The sequence below is a fragment of the Alnus glutinosa genome, chromosome 5 (assembly GCF_958979055.1).
Source record: "Alnus glutinosa chromosome 5, dhAlnGlut1.1, whole genome shotgun sequence".
Taxonomy (NCBI): domain Eukaryota; kingdom Viridiplantae; phylum Streptophyta; class Magnoliopsida; order Fagales; family Betulaceae; genus Alnus; species Alnus glutinosa.
The window spans coordinates 30,720,006-30,736,808 of NC_084890.1; the positions used below are offsets into that span (position 1 = coordinate 30,720,006).

Below are 16,803 nucleotides of genomic sequence, written 5' to 3' on the forward strand. Positions count from 1 at the left end.
TTAGGAATTCATAATCTTGATCCCAAATGTGTAACCAAAGTGAAATTATATATTAATAGTGAATAATTTAATGTGATGAACTAAGAAATTTACAAGATTAGAATATTCCCCGGCCAAGTCCCCATTGGACAAATTTATAAATAATCTAATTTATTTTCAAAATTATCCTCTATCTTTAACTAATTATACAATTAAAATTGTCCAAAGAACATTATTTTTAATTAGTGCCCGTTGTACCTAGCCTGTTACTGTTAACCTTTAACCAAGCAAGGAGTAGTACTATATAAGTGCTATATAGTGTTTTTTGTTGTGTTTAATTAAGAGATATGGCAGACATTATTATTAATTTTCATGATAGGAATGGTTGAATCAAGTTTGTACGAAAGACGTCCCATTAATTTATTTCAAGGAACACTAGTTTCTCATTCGAAGTCGATTTTAGTAAATCTGTACCAATTATCTGTGTGATTAATTAGTGCAAACAAAATAATAATAATAAAAAAGTAGTTGGGACTTGCATCTATCATTTATGGAAACAACGAAATGCCCTGCTTCATGGCACTACTCCCAAGACTGAAGAAGTCATTTTTGGCCAGATTAGATGAAAAGTACGATCTAGAATCTTGACAAAATTTTCGGTAAAACTAGTGGATAGAGATTTACCTCTTGCTCTGCAGTGGAATCTCTTCCCTCTCTTGATGACGCCGGAACAGAATAATGATTATTCTGCAGGCTAATCAATAAGTAGATTGCAAAGAAGAAAACAAAAAATTCACCCCAAAAATAAAAAGGAAACTCTGAATTCGATAAATTATCAATAACAACAAAGCTGCTGGAAAACGCCCACAAGCCGGGCTTAAATAGCTGAAAATTAGGTCTTTAGAAGAATTTTGCCAAAAATGGCAAAATCCCAAAAACCCTAACAAAATGAAATACGAAATTAAATAAATAGTCTGTCGAAAATCTGGCCCAAATCGGGCTCAGAATCACCTCCTAAACAATAAACGAAAAATGACCATAAATAATAATAATAAAAAAATCTAAAATTAGGGTTTTGACAAGGAAAACAGAGGATTTTGGGGCTTGAAACGAGGCACACCGAGTGTAGCTCGATGGCCACGGCGTGCGCGTCGAAGAGAGCTTTCTGAATTGGGGTCATATGCGCGAATCGGATACTCGTAGCCAAAGTTATAACCAAATTACTGCAGCGCACTCGGAAATTACCCCAATTAGGCCAGATTACGATTTCTTGCCAATTTTGCACTGATTCGCCTGCTCTAGGTATCTCAGCGCCATTAATATGCAATCTGATAGCTCAGAGTTATCTGACTCGGATCCTCCTGCATCACTTGTAAATTGTTTTGGTTGGCTGCTGTCCAGTCGCTTGGCCTTGTAATACTTGTTGTTTAGCTGGTTTGTGATCTGTAGTTAGTGTGTTTCCTGGTTTAGGAAATGTGGGTCCAGGTAACTAGAGTGGCTTTCTGTTTTGTTGAGTTTTGTTCTATAAAAAGTCTTAATTCATCTTTAAAAGAAAAAAAGAAAAAAAGAAGTAGTTGGGAAAACGTAAGGTGTTTGATATATATCATATTTCATGAAATCTCCTTGTCCCTGGAAATTTGGAAGCAGCAGATACAATATTTCATGAAACCTTCTTGTCCCTGGAAATTTGGAAGCAGCAGACATATGAACTCCTATATTTCAGTGATAAATCATACCATTTAATTTATATATACTAAAGAAACAGGAAGAAGCTAGCTTCACTACCAAAACACCAAAAATAAAATAAAAAAAATAATAAAAAAAAATAAAAGCAAATTTTAGACGGTTTAAAACCATCTAGCATATAAAGTCGCTAAATGAATTTCTAGATGGTTTTTCCCAAACCGTCAAGAATTCCAGACGGTTTGGCCCAAACAATCCATAAACTATTTTGGACAGTTTGGGCAAAACCGTACGTCTAGACCTTTATTTTTTTTTAATTTCTTTTTATTTTTGTCTCGATTTATTTCTTTTTTTTTCTTATATATATATATATATATATATATATTAATATCATTAATTAATATTTCTTAATCCATCTAGAATTTTTCTCGTTTCCGGTGTTATTGCTTTTTTTTTTTTTTTTTTCATTGCTGGCGATGCTCTGTTTCTGGCCCTCATCGTAAACTTTTTTTTTTTTTTTATCCTTCACCAGAAACTTCTTCATGAGTCGTGCGGTTGGGCTGGTGGGGGTGAGTGACCAATCGTCTTGTGGAAAAAAAATGATTAGAAGATAGTGAGAAGGATCAGAGAGAGAGAGAGAGAGAGAGAGAGAGAGAGAGAGAGAGAGAGAGAGAGAGAGAGAGAGAGAGAGAGAGAGAGAGAGAGAGAGAGTAGAGTTTTGGGGAGAAGAGAGTTTTGGGATTAGGAGGAAGAAGAAGAAGAGAGAGAGAGAGAGAGAGATTGATGGTTTTAAGAGATCAATGTAATTACAGAGATGGTTTTACGAGCACCGGTTTTAAAAAAATTGGACGGTTGTGATTTTGACTGGAAAAAAATCAGAGGGATATGGTGAAATAAGGGGGCATTACGCGGATTGATGAAATAGCGTGGGAAAAAAAAATTTCAGACAATTTGGTAAAAACTATCCATAAAATTTCAGACGGTTTTAACTAAATCGTCTGGAAATAATATTTACAAACAGTTTCGAAAAAAAACCGTTTGAAATTCCATAATAAATTTTTTACAGACGATTTCGAAAAAACCGTCTGCAAATTTTGTTTTCTAAAACCGTCCAAAAAATAAAACTGTCTATAAATGCCTTTTTTTTTTTTTTTTATTCTTTTTGTAGTGTAGGCAACAAATGAAAACTTTCTTTTTCTTTAATTTGTGTGTACGTACGTACTATGTGAGTCATTCTTTCTCTTTTTGTTTTGGGTGTCTCTCTTGTCTTATATAGAAATCCTTAACAGATCGATCATTAATTTGAGCCAAATTGACTATTTCAAAAATAAGATTATGTTTCATTTTTGTTTTTTTTGGAATAAATTTGAATTTAAACCATGCAAAGACAATTAAGTACAATTTTCGAGTTCATTTTTTAAACCAGTGTAGTTATAAACGGAATCTTCTTGCTAGTTTGTGGATTGTCTTGTATGGCAAAGACAAAAGAAAACTTCTATTGTCCTTTTCCTAAACTTATTTTTTTTATTTTTTTGGTCTCATTAGTCGTCCTTTATCATTTATTTTTCTCCCACGTTTTATGGCATCGATCTAATTAAATACGTGAATATATAGAAATCTATCACATGTCTGTGTGACTGCATATGGACCACAAAGAGGGAGATATAAATGAGCACTCAACGATAACATGCATCCTCATCTAGCTGGGAGAGGCTGTCAAGGGATCGACTTTATAAGATTAGAATAATAAATATAAAAACAACATATTTTACTGCAAAGTCAGTAAATTCAGAACTGCTAGCTAGCTAGCCCTGCATGTGAGGTTTTGACCATGTCTGCGAATCTCACCAAATCCTTACCCTAGACCAAGTAAAGCTCTATAGGTTGAGGACAGACAAGGAGAAAAATAAATAAATATTATGGGTATGGTTGCTAATTTTTGTCTCCTCCTTTTTTTTACGTACCTTTATGTCATATCACACCATAATCCAAACTTTTAACCATAAGCACATTCCTAATAGTTTTTCAAATATTTTCTCTAAATATAAAAAATAAAAACTACTTTTTATTTTTCTATAAAAAAATACCTCATAATAATTTTCTTTCATTTTTTTTAATATCATTAAAATATTATTTTTATACTTTTACTTTAATTAAAAATAGAAAAAAAAATAAAGTAAGAGAGAGATAATATATTTTTAGAATAAACAATTAAATGGGAAGTAAATGGTGCTTTCTAATTTAGGGAAGCACCATTCTCCTAGGGAAACGAAAATTTTAAGGAAATTGTTGTGGAGAAGTTTTTATAACTTTTTTGAAATTTTTTCTAAAACTTAAAGAACAGATACTTCTTAGGAAAGTTCCTGTAAATTTTTTAAGAGAGATTTAAAACAAGATGGAGTAGTTGCATGCCCTCTCATTTACAATTATGCTATTTTCAAATCACTTTTATTTGAATATATATAATATATTTGTCATAAACAAATTAAATCTAAATATGATGAATATAACGTCATATCATCACCACTCTGTTAACCTTTAAAATATCATTATAATTAACTTAATAATAGCAAAAAATAACCATGCATGTATCCTTAAACAGAAACCTTAAAAAACAAAAATTGAAAAGGCATATTTGTAAAAGACTATATTAATTACTTGACGGAATTCCCCATGTGTTTTTATTTTTAAATCCTTCATAGTGTGTGTGCTTAATTATGCGCGCTTGTATGACATCAAGCTGCAAGTTGCGTAATGTCAATTGGTTTAATATATTTAGAAGTAGAATTAATATTTCAAAAATAATATAATAAGGAAAATTGGGAATATAAAGTTCAAGAAAATTTACATAATACAATATTATTAAACTTCTAAAAGAATATATATATACACAACTTCTAAAAGATAACTATTAACATCTTTATCAATTAAGCTTGTTTTATTTGAATTTGTTGGTTGTTCGGGATGTTTGAAGGGTTACGGTGTTGTCTTCTTGTGCATGCATGTGGTTATGGTGGTTGGAGTTTGAGAATTTGAGGCACTGAATATTAGTCGATCTGTTGAGAGCCACAAAATGAAAAAAACTTCGTAGTCGATCTTGAAAAATGAAAAATAAAAAAGATCGAGGCTCATATTATAGATGTTAGTTTTAATTTAATATAATTACTGGGACTACGGCTTCATATTTTCGCTTGTGAAATTGTGATAATCTTACAATTTTATAGTTGATTATACAAAAGACGAGGCAGAGGAGAGGACATGCATATATTAATTCTTGCTTAGGTTACTACGGATGAGGCAGTCTTTAGACTCGATTTTTTCGTAGACTAACTTCACTTATATTAGTTATATAGGATTCGTTTGGATTTGTGATTTTAAAATAATAATTTTAAAATGTGCGATTTTAAAATAAAATTTTTAGGAAAAAATCATATTTAGTCCTTAGGTTTTTATTTTATTTGAATTTAGTCATTGAGTTTCTAATTTTAAGAATATGATCTTTAGGTTTTGTACAAATTTTAAATAAGCCTCTCTATCACTTTTTTCTTCAAGATTAATAGTTTATCATATTTCATGTGTATCTCAATTGACAAATTAGTGTCCATATCAGTACCTAATATCAATGCCACATCATTAAGCGCCAAGTCATCCATAGAAAAAGAAAAAAAATAAAAATAAAAAAAAATAAAATAAGAAGACCCAACTCTATAAACAAAAACCATCGATCTTCTTCGTCATCTTAATCTTTTAGATTTGTACCATTAGATGGAAAACCGTTAAATTTGATGCTGACATGGACATTGACATTGTATTGGATCCTAACATGAACCCTATAGTGTAAAATGAAACATATGTGACAAATGAAAAATATTTAACTTTGACATTAAATTAATATAGGGATCAATTTAAAACTTTGGCAAAACCTAAGAACCTTATTTTTTAAAATTGAAAACCTAAGGACTAAATCCAAATCAGATGAAAATTTAGAAACTAAATATGATTTTTTTCAAATTTTTAAAAACGCAGTTAAGTGTTTAGCAAAATCGCAGTTTCACCTTTAAAATTGGAGGTGAGCCTTTAAAATCTTGCGTTTTCAAAAAAATACCCTCTTACCTGTGATTTAAAAAAGCAGTTTCATTCATTTTTAAATTGAAATTTTTAAAAACGCAATTTCCAAACGATTTATTTTCTTCGATTTGGTTTAAAATCGCACTTTTTGTCTACGAAATCGCAATCTCAAATGCACTCTTAGTTTATTTTAGATGTATATATTCTAATGTGCCGTTTGTAGCACTTTTTCTAAACAAATGATATATTGTGTATCTAATATATTAACTGACAATTAATCAAAAAAAAATGTTTTAACTGATGACAATGTTAATATTTATTCAAATAGAAGTTTAATTATACAGCAGCATTGGTATGTGTATTCAGACATGAAATAGAAAGAAAAATTATTTGGCTACAAGATTTCTGATGTAATATTATATTATTATAGTGGTGTCACATTGCTTACGACTGGTTATAATTAAGTCTGGGCATTACATAGATCCTCCTCCGTATCCATGTTAGATGATTTGGATGAGATAGGATTATTTTTTGAGGAATTTTTTTTTTTATTATTTTTCTTCAGCATAGCAGCCCTTGAGACTACGTTGCCACAAACAGCACGTGAACATTTTTTTGGGCAAATTTTTTTGTTTCAATTTCAAAAAAATAAAATTTGTCAAAAGAGTACACCCTTATTCCCATACTCTTTTGCATAATTTTAAAATTATTTTTAGATCAAAAAATTTAATAGTAATTTATCTTAAATTTAATTGTAATTTTAAAAATTTTAAAATTACGTGAGAATGTAAAATTAAAATGCAAGAGTAAAAGTGTACTTATCTTTTATCTTTCTTTCTTTCTTTCTTTCTTTTTTTTTTTTTTTTTTTTTTTTTTTTTTTTTTTTTAAAGTATCATTTCTCTTGTTAAAATGTTATTGCTTTCGCAATGCATGGGGACTTTCTTTGTCGTAAAACATAAAGAAATAAATTGGACAACTATCACAAAATTCAAAAAGAAAAATACGGCATTTTTGATAAACTTTTGTAAAACCCTATTCCTTTTTCAAATGAGGAAATTTTTTCTCAAAATATTAATTAGCCCAACAGATTTTAGGTGTGACCTCACTACTACAACATTTTTCAAAATAAACTATAAAATGATTTTCAAAATTCAAAACATTTCTCAAAAAAATAAAAAATTAAACATTTTCCAAAATAATCTTTAACACTATCAAATTATTTCAATTTTTTTTTTTAATTTTTATGAATTTCATATATAACACTGTTTTCAAACATAGCCTCCACCAAAACAATTTTCTTACTTTTATCCTATTTCAAAGATCTTTTAATCTACTGTGTTTTTATTTAGTATATCAAAGAAACCAAAAAAAGCTATCCACGTGACCAATTTGTTTTATGTTGAACACACAAAAAAAAAAAAAAAAAAAAAAAAAAATCCATGTCTCTAGGAGAGAGATCGACAATTTGGACCGTAAATGAAAAGAGTCGTTTGCCAACAAGTTCGGGCTCGGTTTAGATAGGATTGGCTCAAGATTGGTTTGTTTATTAAACAAACAGAGCTTAAACAAAATTTTAGATTCGATTAAATAAAGGAGATCATATAAACTCGGTTTGGCTCGTATAAATTTGTATAACTTTTTCATTTTAATTATTTTAGTAATGTTATTCTTTACTTTATTATAAGAACATGTTAAGTATTTAAAAAGATAAAAATGAACTCCATCTCTTGGTAATATGATAAATATATAAAGCTTGAATTATTGTAATTATGAGTCTTGATATAGGTATATGCGTATTTTTGTGTGTGTGTGTGTATATATATATATTTGACAATGTATTTGTATGTATGAGTGGATTTATGTGTATTTATGTATGTGTGTATGATGAATGTATACATACATACTAAACAATTAAACGAATTGAATTTGAAGATTCAATATGCGGCTCGACTCAACTTGATTACAACCTCATACTACAATGAAAAATTAATAAACTATATTTAATATTGTTTATGCTTTGTCTTAGTTTGATTTTAATGTTTATTTATTTCAATATAATTTTTTTAAAATATTTTTTGCCGCACAAAAAGGTCCTAGACAGTAAGAATCGCATGCGTTGATTCAAATCCAACTAAACTATAGTATGACCAAGCTCAACCAAAGTTATTTACACTAATCAAGCATGGAGTTTCCCACTGCCTATAAACATCTTCAGTTAAGTGCAAAATACCATCTTGTTTATATATATATTAATTAAGGCAAAATATATTTTACCCATATATAATTTATCCTTTTAAATCCCTTTGTCGGCAAACATCTACACGATAACACATGCACCCTCAGCACAACCGTTCCTCCAAACGCAGCATAGATGCACGCACCCGCTTCTCGATCACTGTTAATATTATCCGGCATGAGCGGAAGTTTGAATATTGAAGTCTCTGGGGGTTACAAACATCGTTAAAAAAGAAAATTAAAAAAAAATAGAGAAATGAAAAGCCAGCTCATTAATTAATTACCATTGACTTTGTGATAATGATGCACTCTAATTAGGTTTAATTCTGCTATAAATCCTCATGAAGGGCTGACAGAAACTGCATTGCACTCCTCGGCCTTCAGGGTGGATTGATTTGTTGAGGGAGCTAGAGTGATTAGATCTTCTCTCGACAGGTATTTGTTTGTCTCATATTATAATTTTGTACATTTGTCTCATATATATTATACGTACTCGATCTTGTAAATTTGAAGCATTCAAGATACCCATCGAATACCTAGCTAGCTTACATTATCTATCATGATTAGATAGATATGAGTTTGAGTTAATTACTTGGAATTTGCTTTCATTTCTGATAAAGATCATTACTAATCAATCAAATTCCTTTTGGAAATTAACCGTGAAACAAAGAAAAGGACGTGAAGATATTCCTTTTGGGTTGCAGACATTTTTTTTCAGGGCCGGAGCTAGTTATGGAATTATAAGAACGCCCCCAACAGAGTTTTTGGTTGTAAACTTGCATGTTGAAATTTGTCCAAGGATTATATATGTTTGATAAAGAATATATAGTTTATCTATTGCATGCAGGTGAAGCTTTTCACATGATGAAATTTCATTTTTCTTAATTAATTAAACGGCTAAAAAGTATAAAAAGAACCAGAAAATTAGTCGTCAAAATTATAAAAATAACTTCTGTGATAAATACTAGTATTTCACCCCGGCCCTGAAACCTAGCTAGTTTCCGTATATAGTATGTCATCTAGATCTTCTTTTGTTAGTGATGCGAAAACAAAGGTTCAGTGAGATCCTGTGTACTTAATTTAGCGTCGGCTGTGACGAAAGGGTTTCATATATATATATATATATATATATATATATATATATATATATATATACACACACACATATATTTTGGTTTTTATGTTGTGTCTTCTATCTTTTATCTTTAATTTTTATATTATTATACTATTTATAGAGTAGTAAATTAGATGAGTAATGCTATTTAGTGGACTCCTATATATATATGAATGTTATGCAACTTGATAATGTAGCAATGCAAATTAGCTATTCGATCAGCATTTGTAAAATAAAAAATCAAGAGCTGATTTTGACTGTCACGTCATCTCAATTGTATGGCAATCAAGTTTTAGTTATTTAATTATTTTTTTCCCTAATATTATATTTTAACAAGAATATAAAAGAGAAGTATGTGTATTTTATCCATTCCTAGCCTTCTCACTAGATTTCAGGACTTTTATCAGAAAAGTCTTTGAGGACTTTTCGTTAGGGTAATATATATTATTTATTGACCTTCAAATAACTATTTTTAACGTTTCTTGCCTTTTTTTCAGTATATGTTTGATTAAGTAGTGTGATAGAATTCAGACAAACAGTTTGTGATCTGGCCAAGAGAAATTAGGGAATTTATGAGAATCGCAGACCAAAAATATAACTTGAAGGATCTAGATGCTTAGGTTTGTTTGGGTTTGTGATATTTTAAAATGCATCTATAACTCAAAAACGAAAATTTTGAAAGCATTGTTAAGCATTTGTTAAAATTGTAGTTTGACATTTTAAATAGTACGTTTTTAATAATTCATGTCCCCTTAATTCTCTGTAATTTTAAAACATAGATTTTTTCACATTTTGAAGCCACTACTTTTAAAAAACGCAATTCCAAGCAAGACACTTCCGCGATTTGTTTAAAATGCACTTATAGCCTATAAAATTATAGGGTCAAATAGACTGTTAAAAGAAGTCGCCGCGTGAAATTTAAGCAACTTAGGCATACAAGTACATTGCTGCACAAGCTAGTTTGTTCATCATTGGCTGACATCAGGGGCAAAGCTAGTAGGGGTGAGAAAGGGCAAACGCCCCCCAGGGGCTGATAGTGCCAAAAAATTTATTTAACAATTAACATAGTTACTTCTAAAATGGCAAATGCTACATATATATATACCATATTTATATTTTTTTTTATTCCTCCAAAATTGATGTGACTTTTAAAATTACTATTGAATTTGAAATAAATTACTATTAAATTTTAATCAAATAATGATTTTAAAAGTCACATTAATTTCGAGAGATAAAATGAGGATAAAAACATGATACGTATGCGTGTAGCATTACTCGTCAAATAGTAGTAAAAGTCTAAAATGGCAAATAAGTAAAATAGCAGTCAGTATATATAAATTTCGCAAAACCATATATAGCTAGCCTAGGATTAATTAAAATCTTTTCTACATGCTCAAGTGAAAAGCTTACACAGGTGTTTCTTTTTTTCTTTTTTCTTTTTTTATTGGGATGATGCTGCCAAAAAAGTATTTAACTGTTTTTTTTTTAAAAAAAAATATTCTCTCCACAACATCGCAATAATTTTATTTTTTCTCTGTACACGCGCGCATTTTAATAATTGAGAACGAAAATTAGGGGAAGAAAATTACATATTATGATAAATTTTTATAGGAATTATGGCACACATCGAACTTCTTAAATTTTGTTTAAAATATATATGTTATCAAACTTTCACATAGATTTGTTTTCTCAATTTACACTTAAGTAATCAAATTTTCTTTCTAAATTTTTATATTTGGATTTTTCTTTTAAGTTAATTTGTTGATGAGTATATATATTTACATTCTTTATATACTTTAATTTTGTAAACTATATAATTGTGGTTAATTAATGTGTTGATGATCATATAGAAAATATGTATATAAGAAAATGTCTAAAACACCTAAATAAATTAACGTAAAAAAACACACATTATAAGTTAGGTTTATATATTTTAAATGGTAATTAAATAATTTTAATTATTCATTAATTTTTGTACTTATATTATTCAATACTTTCAATATTTAATTTTGTTTCAATTCAAAAAAAAAAAAAAAAAAATTACCTTTCTAAACCAAAATTCTAGCTCCACCGGTTGCTGACATATATACTTTATAGACATATCATTGACCTGTCAAGCATTAATTCTTTGGTGCCATTCACTAATTAGTCTTTTTTTCTGAGACTTTTTTTTTTTTTTTTTTTTTGAGCATTAGACTAATTAGACTTACTAATTCTAGAAGGGCAAAATGTCTGTGCAACCTCCGAAGTCTGACAGAGTACCACCGAGAGAGCCACCCCCGCCCCCGCCAAGTAAACGCCATACAACACTGAAGGACACCCAAGCAAAAGGTTTTTCCTTCCGATGATCATCAGCTATTTGTCATATATATTGAAACTTAACTCGGATATATCTGTGTTCGTGTGTTTGCATTTATCATATTGAAATTTTTCATGTTATGTCATTCGTAATTAATTATACTTATCTTAGCTATTGGTAAGAGAAGTGAGCAGTAGTACTTCACAAGCGCTTGCACCAAAAAATGTTATATATGTTAAGGGTATAATTTGCTATATTGAAACTGTGGCTTAAGTTTTTGAACTCTTGAGTTTAAACGCTGTTTCTTTCGTTTATCTTTCATTTCAATTAAATATTTTACGTGTTAGACCCTACCTATTAAAAAGAAGTTTAAACCCACACGTAAGGAGAAATGTTAAAGTATTGATTAAAAGATTAAATTTACCTATTTTATCGGCTTAAACTTTTGATATATGTGGTGATTTAATAAAAATTTCAAATTCGGTGTTTGCGTATTTGCATGTATCTTCATTATCTGGTTAATAAATTTGTTTGGTTATGTTATGTCGTTTAAGGTGTCAGTCAAAGAAAGAATGCTAAGATTAATTTGTTATATATTGAATATACCAGACGAGACTCCGCCAGCTTGGGCTAAGGAGATGATGGCTTATATTCAGACTCAGTTTGAAGAGTTAAAGACTCAGTTAGCAGCAATGAAAACCCAGATGGATGCCATCACAGCTGGGACTACGAAGAACTTGCCTTCTGCATCCAAGGATAAGTAAGGAAACAGCCTACTGATGAGGGTTAGACTTGGATAATCTATTTCTAGATGAACATCTTTGGTGCAGTACTGTTTTATAACCAAACTATTCTATCCTGTTTATTTTAGTTTCTACGTTATGAATTTAATTTGTTAGATTTTAATCCCTTAACTTTATTAATATGTTTCCTATTTTCTCTTGCCTGTTGGCCGCACCTTCTCCCTTGCACTATCCTGTTACGTAACAAAAAGGAATCCAAAGAAATGAGGGGACTGACTGAGCTAGCAATGAGGGGACGGAGTCAGCATCCCTTGCACTATCCATGTTTGCTTGTGTTTAACTATTTATGTGTCTGCATTTTATTTTTAAAGTAAGACTCCATCTACATTTCTGGTGTCAACTGCGGTGGAAGAGAAGTGTCCTGTTGCCAAGCTTCTATATGAGACTCCTGAACAACACAGTGTGTGTTGAATGTTTTATTATTTATGTCGTTATATGCGTTACGTGGCTATTTTCTTATATCTGTATTGTTGGTAAAAGATATTATAGGTTTGTTTGATAAAACTTTTTAGAGAGAGTTTTATATTTTTTGGGTTGAAAGTGTTATGATATAAAGGTGAAAGTAATTTTGAGGTATTTTGTTTTATCTATTAAACTTCCCTTGACATGTTTATTAAGGTTAAAAACTTTGAATAAACAATGCAAGGGAATAAAAATTGTATAACACAAATTTTTTTCTTTTTTCAGTGTATGCAGAATGACGAGCGATTGGTTTGAGCGGGAAGACATTGAGAGTAGTCAGGTAAGTAGCAGCTATATATCAAGCTTTAGAAAAATGTGTGCGGGAGCTGGTAGCATCATGTACGTAGATCGAGCTCATTTGTTAGAAGGTGTACGAACCCTAGCTCCAAAACCGAATAAATTAGGTTTTTAGAGGAAAAAGAAAGACCTTAATCGCTCCAAAAAAGTAAACAAAGAATAATATAAAAGCCTTAAATTTGATTGATATTCAAAAACTGAATTTTCAAAATAATAGACACCTCTAAGTTTGAGTACTTTTGAAGCAAAATGTTAGGAGAAAAATAAAGAAATAAAAATACAAAAATAACCATAACTTGTAGATAGAAAAATATATTATTCTAAAATAGATGTGTTTGGTGTCATTCTCCTACATATCTCTTGTCCATCTTTTTTTTTTTTTTTTTTTTTCATTCCACCATTGAATTGGTCTCACAGATTCAATGGTGGATTTGCAAATATATTGTACAAAAATGGACACGAGATATTAGGGTTGGCAATTCGGGTTCTCGGGTCGGGTTCGGGTCAACCCGACTGACCCGATTATATAAACGTGTCAACCCGAACCCGACCCGATTATTAATCGGGTTGTGACACGTGACCCGAACACGACCCGATTAATAATCGGGTAACCCGAACACGACCCGACAAACCCGACTAAAAAACGTGTCACCCGTTTACCCGACACGACACGACCCGACACGGCATCAATTTCACTGTTTTCACATGTTTCAACCTTCATTTTTTTTTTTTTTTTTTTTACCTTCAATTTTTTTTTTAATCGGGTTATAATCGTGTTGGCGGGTCAACCCGGGTAATCGGGTTATAATCGTGTTGGCGGGTAATCGTGTTATCGGGTCAACCCGTGCAATCGGGTCATAATCGGGTTGGCGGGTCAACCCGCGGGTTGACCCGCCAAACACGATTATAATCGGGTACAACCCGATTATGACCCGAACCCGATTATAACAAACCCAAACCCGATTTTTTCGTGTCGTGTTCGTGTCGGGTTCGCGGGTCGTGTCAAAAATTGCCAACCCTACGAGATATGTGGGAGAATGAAACCAAACATTTCTCATTCTAAAAGTAATCGTCAAATATTTTAAACGATTATTTCTATTCTTGTGCTGATATGATCGATCTTATTCCAAAAATAATCTTTAAATCTTATTTCTCCTGCATCACCTATTAATGCATGTTTGCTTTGAAAACATTAAATATTTTTAATGTCCAACATAAACTTATCATGAGGGTCAAAATATTGTAGCTAGCATTTCAAAAAATCTAGCACTACACTAGGCAACATTGCATCTATAAATTAATTAATTCATCAATGTCCCTTAATTATGAGTTAAACACACGATTAACATTTTGTGTGGTATTTTGGTTCCCAACCATAGTACCGCAATTAACCATAACAAACTTTTGTGTTCTTACACTGCTCCAAAGATCAAAACTCCTTTTGAATAATAGGACATTAAGAGAACAACAAAATAATTTTTGCAAAAGATCATGTCTATTAAACATAAACTTGAAAACAATTTTTCGAGAATTGTAAAACCACATGAACTAAACTTGTAAAATTAATGCTTTTGAGTTTCCAATACATTATAACACTTTACAACATATTCCATTATCAAATGAATCAAATTTCTTTGATAATCAAACAAAACAAGATTTTACAATTTCAACATGCTGCAAGAATTTTGAATTTTAGATTCGTTGACCGACAGTAATTAGACCAGAACGGGTTCGTAACAATTCCTAAGGACCGAAATGATTTTTCTTTTACGTCAACCAAAATTTTTTCATGTGAACAAGTTTCCAAACAATTTTAGGGCTTGTCTAAGACATAATTAAAAATTGGAATCTAAGCAGCATTTGCTGTAAAATAAAAAAAAAAAAATAAATAAATATAGTGTTACTGTTTCAATTGCAAAATTTAATTAAAATAGCCAATGACCTCGTAACTACTTGAAATTTTCTAGTCAAGATCCTAATATGTTAAAGAACATGTTCTAGGCCAAAAAATAACTTTTCCGTCACAAGAGGCACTCGGAAAAGCTTCTAGATTAGAAAAATAGTAAAATAGATTTTCTACAATGCTAGTATCTTCATAATGATTTATAGTCTGACCATGCTGATAGAGGAGGCAATTTTTAGCAATGTGGGAATAAGCTTCAAATATATAGTGGATGGTTGGGGTAGTTGAAGTCTATCACCTAGTCAAAAGCTACAGTTGAAGTCTATTTGTACTATTCTCATCTACCCTAATTCTCCTATAAATTAATCAAAGCCTATTATATTGTAAACATTACTATAGAAATAAAAGCAAAATGTAGCCTTTTAGGCTTTATCCTGTGGACGTAGGTCATAGACCGAACCACATAATTCTTTGTGTCTTTATTTATTCCGCTTTATATTTATTTGTCAATTGAATTATATTATCTTTAATGGTATATATATATATATATATATATATATAAAGGTTTTGAGTTTGAACCCTATTTTCATCATTCACCTTCGATTTCAATTAAATATTTCACGTGTTAGGCCCTATCTATTAAAAGTGAGTTTGAGCTCACACGTGAGTAAGAGTCTTCAAGTATTGATTAAATGATTAAATTTACCTCTTTCTAAGCTTAAGCTTGTATGATAAATGCTGATTTAACAACAAGAAACACGACCAGGGTTGAGATTTTACTCCTAGCCCAGGCGCCTCTTCTTGTGCAGTTGGGTTTAGGTTTTATTGATCCCAAGCCCAATCTCCTTTTCATGCATCTCTATGCATTATTTCGCTCTAGCCTATGTTTCAAAAACTTTAAAACAAGCCCACTAAATAAAAGTCTAAACTTTGTTAATTTGCATTAGCTCAATGAGGAACCCAAAGGGAAAAATAAAAATTAACTTAAATAGGCATGTGACCATGGTCATCTCATGACTGTCACAATGTTACTAATTTAATTACATTGATTCTACTAAAAAAAAATGTAATTCAACTATTAGTTTATATTTTTTATTAATACAATTAATCTTTTAGACAATTCTTAATATTGATTTTTGATTCTTCCATGAAATTTTTCCATAGAGAATTAAGTCGATAATTCTGTCATGTTAATTCTCTACCTATTTATCCTTGAGTACCCAATCTAATCAAATAATTGTTCCTGAAAATGTGAAATTCTTTTCACCATGTATAAATATTTTTGTAACACTTTGCCAAAATAATCTAGCTAGAGACCGACAATAATTACCCTAATAAATCTATCTCGAGTGAAAATTTATTATCCTTTAAATAAAGGACTTGGATTTATTCTTAAGAAATTTGTTCTCACAGTGCTACATGTGATCACTAAACGCATCAAGAATTTTGACCACAATAAAGGCCTTACTCCTAAATGCATAAAAGTTGCATCCACTTGACATATGAGTTCAGAATCCTCTAAGGATTTAAAATTAATATCGTAAGAAGTAATCAAGGAGTTCAATCATTCATTTTTGGACAAAGTTGATAAGGAATGACAACTCTCATGGTTCGTTCAGTGCATTGCATCCGTATGCTTATGGACCAACACTTCAACCCAAAGTCTCTACTTCCCTCAATGAAGATAAATCATCAAGGTTTAAGTATTATAGTCATAACAATTGGAATGCCCATTTCCATTGAATGCAAACAATAGATTGTGAACTTGTAAGGTTTATGGTTTAAGATCTTGTGTGATAATCTAATTACTCACACCATAAACCATATTCAATAGAACTTTTTTTTTTTTAATGAATTAATAGACTGATTTCATTCAACAACTAAACCAAACTTACAACTTAGACAAAAAAAAAAAAAAAAAAAAAAAAACCCCAAAGAAACAGGGCATTAAACAAAGAC

General features: G+C 30.5%; 1 long non-coding RNA gene across 1 annotated transcript; it reads left to right on the forward strand.

Annotated features, from left to right (window-relative positions):
* The first annotated feature begins 8,315 nt into the window (after positions 1–8,315).
* LOC133869911 (uncharacterized) lies at positions 8,316–12,758 on the forward strand. Its single transcript, XR_009900575.1, has 4 exons — positions 8,316–8,401; positions 11,300–11,411; positions 11,989–12,139; positions 12,374–12,758. It is a non-coding gene; the product is annotated as an uncharacterized LOC133869911 (long non-coding RNA).
* The last annotated feature ends 4,045 nt before the right edge of the window (positions 12,759–16,803 follow it).